The sequence below is a fragment of the Tympanuchus pallidicinctus genome, unplaced genomic scaffold (assembly GCF_026119805.1).
Source record: "Tympanuchus pallidicinctus isolate F22 unplaced genomic scaffold, pur_lepc_1.0 scaffold31, whole genome shotgun sequence".
Taxonomy (NCBI): Eukaryota; Metazoa; Chordata; class Aves; order Galliformes; family Phasianidae; genus Tympanuchus; species Tympanuchus pallidicinctus.
Genome location: NW_026294749.1, coordinates 13936242 through 13942241, shown reverse-complemented (window position 1 = coordinate 13942241; position 6000 = coordinate 13936242).

Sequence of the window (6000 nt, the reverse complement as noted above, 5' to 3'; positions counted from 1 at the left end):
GGTACTGCATATGTTTCAAGCCACCTCCACCACGGTAAGCACATAATGTTTACCATCATGAGTTCGTGGCAAGGTGATGTAATCAACCTACCACACTTCCCCATATTTATACTTTTGCAATTGCCCTTCCCCCCAGAGACGTTTCATCTTCTTGCTTGTTTAGATGTGGCACATATGTCACAGTCATTAATAACCTGTGCAATAGTGTCCATAGTTAAATTCACCCCTCTGTCTCCAGCCCACTTATATATTGCATCTCTTCCTCGATGGCCTGGGGTCTCATGGGTCCACTGAGCTAGAAATAATTCACCCTTGTGTTGCCAGTCCAAGTTCTTTTCCACAGACTCCAAGCAGGACCTTTCTCTCCAGCAGCAGTACAAAGGATGCTCCTTACATCCTGTCCCATTCAACACTTGCTCCAAGGCCACGGCATGGGCTATCTCCTGTTTAATCTGATCAAAAGCCTGCTGCTGCTCAGAGCCCCACTTAAAATTAATCTTCTTCTATGTCACCTGATAAAGAGGGCTTACAAAGAGGCTGTAGTTTAGAACAAGAATTCTCCCAAAGCCCACTGCACCCAGAAAAGACTGTCTCTCTTTCTTGCTAATGAGTGGAGACACAGTAGTGATTTTGTTGATCCCATCTGCTGGGACATGATGATGCCCATCTTGCCATTTTACTCCTAGGAACTGAATTTCCTGGGCAGGTCCTTTCACTTTGTTTTGTAGCAAAACCAGTACGAATTTGGATTATTTGCTCTCCTTTCTTGAAAACTTTCTGCTGTATTACCCCACACAATGCCATCAATGTACTACAGGTGCTCGGGAGCACCGCCCTGTTCCACTGCAATTTGGATCAACCCATGTCAAATGGTTGGGCTGTTTCCACTCCTGGGGCAATGGTTCTAGTTATACTGAACATCCCTCCAGATGAAAGCAAACTGTAGCCTGCATTCTGTGGCCAAAGGAACTGAAAAGAAGGTGTTAGCAATGCCAATGGTGGCATACCATTTGGCTGCTTTTGATTCCAGTTCATACTGGAGTTCTAACATGTCCAGCACAGCAGCACTGAGTGGGAATGTGCCTTCATTCAGACAGTAGTCTACCATCAGCCTCCACTCTCCACTGGCTTTACACACTGGCCATATGAGGCTGTTAAAAGGTGAGTTTTCCTTCCCCCCCCCTCTGAGGACAGGGCCCCTATCTTGGTTATCTGCAGTAACTGGAGCAATTTAATTGGGGGTTGATCTGTTTTGCAATTCTCACTTGTGCTTGTTGTGCAGAATTGGGTTTTTTATGCCACTTCTTCATGTTTCCTCCATGTTTACGGAAGTAACTCTACAAGGCAGCATGCAACATAGATTTACTACTGTAATTTGCTCAAGCAGGAAGACATTTGCATTTGATAGCTGAGATTTTAATCAGTTTGATCAGCTCCTTCAGCAGACTCTTGATCATCTTGATCTTCATCAGGTGTTTCTGATACCACCATGAGTTCATCACAATTAATCAATAGAGACAATTCCTCCAACATACCATCCTTTTTTTTCTTCATTATTTTATCTATCATCTTACCCAGTTTATCTAGTCTTTCTGTTACCTGGGAAATGGCTGATATGGAGGCATGGGATGGTGGTAATTTTTGTTCAAAGTTTTGAAGCATAACAATCAGTTCAAAAACTGGGGTCTTCTTTGTTGGTCCTCATCAAGGACCCTATGGAACATTACTACAAGTATACCAGCGTATCTTTCCAGTGCTGTTCTTGTGAGTTTCTGCCATATATCAGATGTACTCCTAACTCTCTCAGGATCATGGTGGGTTGTTAGGAACAAACATGGGGTCATACAACATCTGTTGTTTGGGGCCATACAACAGCTGTTTCTCTCAAATACTGGATACAACAACTGGATTCAACAGTATTCCACTTTCTCATCTCAGGCTCCAGATCATCTGTGAAGGGATATCTTTCCTTCACAGCTAGTGACACTCCTTCCCAGAGGGTGACAACTCCATCCAGACATCTACTGATTCCTCTGTCAATAGCTGAGTCTCTGGCAAAGCTTCCCAGTTGATGAGCTTTGTTGCAATCTAGAAACACACTACTGGCCCTGTTGTCCCAACACCAAAGCAGACAGGTGACAATAGTTTTGTTTGGCTGCCATACGAGCTCCTTTCATGAGCCTTAGATTTCACCCATTTTCAGGGATCTATGAGTAGTGGTAACAATGGCTTCCTCCTCCTCACTTTTATCTCCACGTCTCTTAGTTTTTTCTGCTGCCTTTCTCAATTATGGCGATTTTGGGACAGGCCCCTCACCTGGATCTTCCTCTACTTCTTCTTTCCATTCTAGATTTGATGACACCCATTTCCACTTCTGCCCCTCCACAAGGGCAACTGACATTGATACTAGTGCCTCCTGTGATTGGACAGGTTTGACTCGAGATTTACCCTTTTGTTTTGCATCTCAGCTTGGAAACTCTCTTTCTTCTGTATAGATTTATATAAAGCTCAGTAAGCACAAGCCAAGCTCGTGCTTGTTTGTAAAATTAGCTACTCCCTCTGTATAGGTACCAGCCAAATATCTCCATCAGTGCCCTTAATTGGTTATACATACATGCAACTCTGAAACTGAAAATGATGAGCCTAATAAGAAACCAGTAAGTTCCAAGAAACATAATGGTCTTTAATTCTTTATATAATGCTCTTAAAATGAAGAACAGATTCATTCACAGCTGGCAGTTGCTAGAAAAGGAAGACTGCACTGACTGCACTCGTACAGTGTCCAGAGTCTTGAGAGTCTAGAGTCTTGCTGACTGTTGTGATGAGGAATACTAACAGAAAACCACAAAACCGCAACACTCACCAAGTTCCATCTGTGTCTTGTCTTTCCTAATCCCTTATCTGCAAGTCTGGACAGCATCCCTGTATTCTTCCCAGGTGTCACACTCTTGTTTCCACTGTGTGTACCTGCCTATCTTTACCCTCAGTTTGACCAGCAGGCCCTTGCCATGCCATGCTGGTTTCCTGCCTCCCTTACCTCCTTTCTTATTCTGAACATCCTCAGAAATGGAACATTCTCAGACAGGCATCCTTAAGGAGTAGCCAGTTTTGTTCACCTCCTTTGTCTCTAAGGTCTTCTTCCCAGAAGATCTCATTCAACAATTCCTTCAACAATCAAAAGATCTCTTTCTTGAAATTCAGGGCCCTGACTCTACTCTTTGCTAGTGCCGTGTTCCTCAAGATCATAAACTCAGCCAGGGTGTGGTTGCTGCAGCCCAGGCTGCCTTCAATATCAGTATCTTTAATAACCTCCTCCACATTAGTGAACATCGTTTCCAGTAACGCTTCACCTTTTATTGGTCTGTCCAAAATCCGAATCAGAAAGTTATTGTCAATGGATTCCAGGAGTCTCCTGGATCACTTGCAGCTCACCACGTTGTCTTGCTAGTGGATATCTGGTTAGTTGAAATCACCCATCAGGATGAGAACCTTTGAGTGTGAAACTTCTTTCAGCTTACAAATGAAGGCTTCATCAAAAGGCTCCTCCTGAACAGGCAACCTGTAGTAGAGCCTGACCACCAACTGTCCTCTATTGGTCCTATCCTTAATTTTAACACACAGGCTCTCTGCCTGTTCCTGGCTCTTTCTCAGAGCTCCTCCACTCCTTAACACAGAAGGCAATGATTCCACCCACTCCTCCTACGTTGCCTATCCCTTCTAAAATGTGGTGGTGTTCCAGTTTTGTGAATCATCCTACCATGTTTCCATGATTGCAGTAAGATCAAAATTTCCCAAGTGCACCACGGTTTTCAGCTCCCCTCTCTTATTTCCCATCTTGCCAAACAAAAACATTGTGGTGGTCCAAAGCAATATTGTCACAAGTTGAGAGATTTGGGTTTTATTTATATATATAAAAACTCTGATGTAATATTTCATGAATTATTAGTTAATGATGTAATGCATCGTTCCAACAGTGTGCATTTTATACACAGATCCGTACAATGTCTTAATCTCATTCTACCTTTGCTCTTCTTTCATTTCTCATTCCTAGAAGGATACAATAAAGATGATCTAGTGTTAAACCTGGCACGTATTGCAACACTATTTCTCTCACGCTGGTTGAAATGAACAACAAAGAAAAAGAAAAACAACTTAAGAATAGAGTTTCTTTTCCCATTCTCTGGTTCATATTGGGCAAAAGGAATCCGGGCGCTCAGAAATCACAGCTCTCATATGACAGAGTATCCATAATTGGAGATAATCCACAACCCTGTTTGATCTTACCATTCTTTATAGAATTACACTTACACTTCATCATGTGGATCTCCATGTTTACAACAGAATGGAGCTTTAAAAGAAATTGGTTCCTCTGTTCATTCAAAAGTTGTTCGTTCCAAAGTTTCTTATTTTTTGGCTCTTGACCTTTCCTGAACGTAGAAATTGTATCAGAATTAAATTGAATCAGAATTAAACACCACAATCCTAATTTCTCACCACTCTACCATCTGTGATAAGGTTTTTATGTACGTCATTGTACATGAGTTTCTTTGTTTCTTCCAGTGGAATTCTTAAGCACCAGATGGATGGTACTCAAAAATCACCAGTTAGTTACTTCTGATTTTCTTTTCAATGCTCATGCATGATTCTATGGACATTATTCAGCATGTTTTGAAGAGAGAGTTATAATGTTTATGTATTTTTGATAATTACATTTGTCAGTATAATTTATCATTGTTTCTGGTTTCTTAGTATCACTAGTTTTGATAATTACCTGTACCATGATGAAATTAAACTAAAATGTGCTCCAAAATATCCTTGCCTCTGCAGTAAAATTAATAACACTGTGAATCTACTGTCAATAACAAAGGCAGTATTCCACTCATTTTCTGGAGTTTGGAACAACACAGGGGAAGGACGTTCCTAAGACAGTTGTTTTTCACGTAGCTACGTTCCCATTACTGTAGTTATACCATAGTTTGAATGGGGGCAGATCTACCAAGACCATACTAGATATCCAGCTGTTATGTCTCTTTCTCTCTCCTTTCCTTGCTATGAGCCCTACTATCTCCACATCTGTGACTTCACTATCATTTTGATGGCCAGAATCAATTTCCCACCCACTTCTTTGGAGGCCTCTACTCAATCACTGCTTTAGGTAGATATCCCACTGAGGCATGCGACCCACAAACCTATCTGAGTCCTCTTACAAAAGGCATTGGTATGTACTGACGGAATTCTTCTGCTCTGTTACAGAACTTTGCTGGGAAAGGAGAAGAGCAGAAGAAGAAAAAAAAGGCTCTAGTTTCCAAACCTGCTTTTGCCACTTTTTCCCTGCACCGGGAAGGAAGTTTAGGGTAATCGAGAGCTACTGCTCATCGCAAACGCTACCTCATGAATATTTAATTTTTTGATAAGCCCATCCACTGATTCCTGGAGTTTGCTTCACCCTGGGTCAGAGCTTATATGCGCACTCTAGTATGGATGGTGGAGCCTTCCGCTGTCCTCTGAAACCGACAGCTGCTGTGTAGAGCAGATTTCTAGGAACCGTCTACATCTGACAATTCCGTAGTGTGCAGAGGACTTATTTTGTCTAAAAGTATCCAAAAGCTGATCTGCTAAGCTCCTGCTTAGGACTCGTGCATGGTGTCATCCCTTAGAGGTTCAGCGCCCTACAGCCTGGCCCTAGTTTCCTTTGGAAGTTAGCCTCTGTCTGCTGCTAACTGAGAAGCAACAGCCTGTCAGCCCTAGTGCTGCAGGCACGTACGGAAGTCAAGATACGACAAAGGAGAAGGAGCTTTTTCGTGCCCAATAGCCATGGCTAGAAAGCAAACAAACGAAACTAAATAATCCAGTTTATCTTCCAAGCACTTGGCCAGACACACCCTCCTCACGCCGCTTTCGCAACGGCACTCGGCTGGACCTATTTACCCTCACCGACACCGTATCTCGCCTTCGTTTCCCCTGCGGCGCACCCCAGGCGGCCCCCGCCGTTCGCACGAC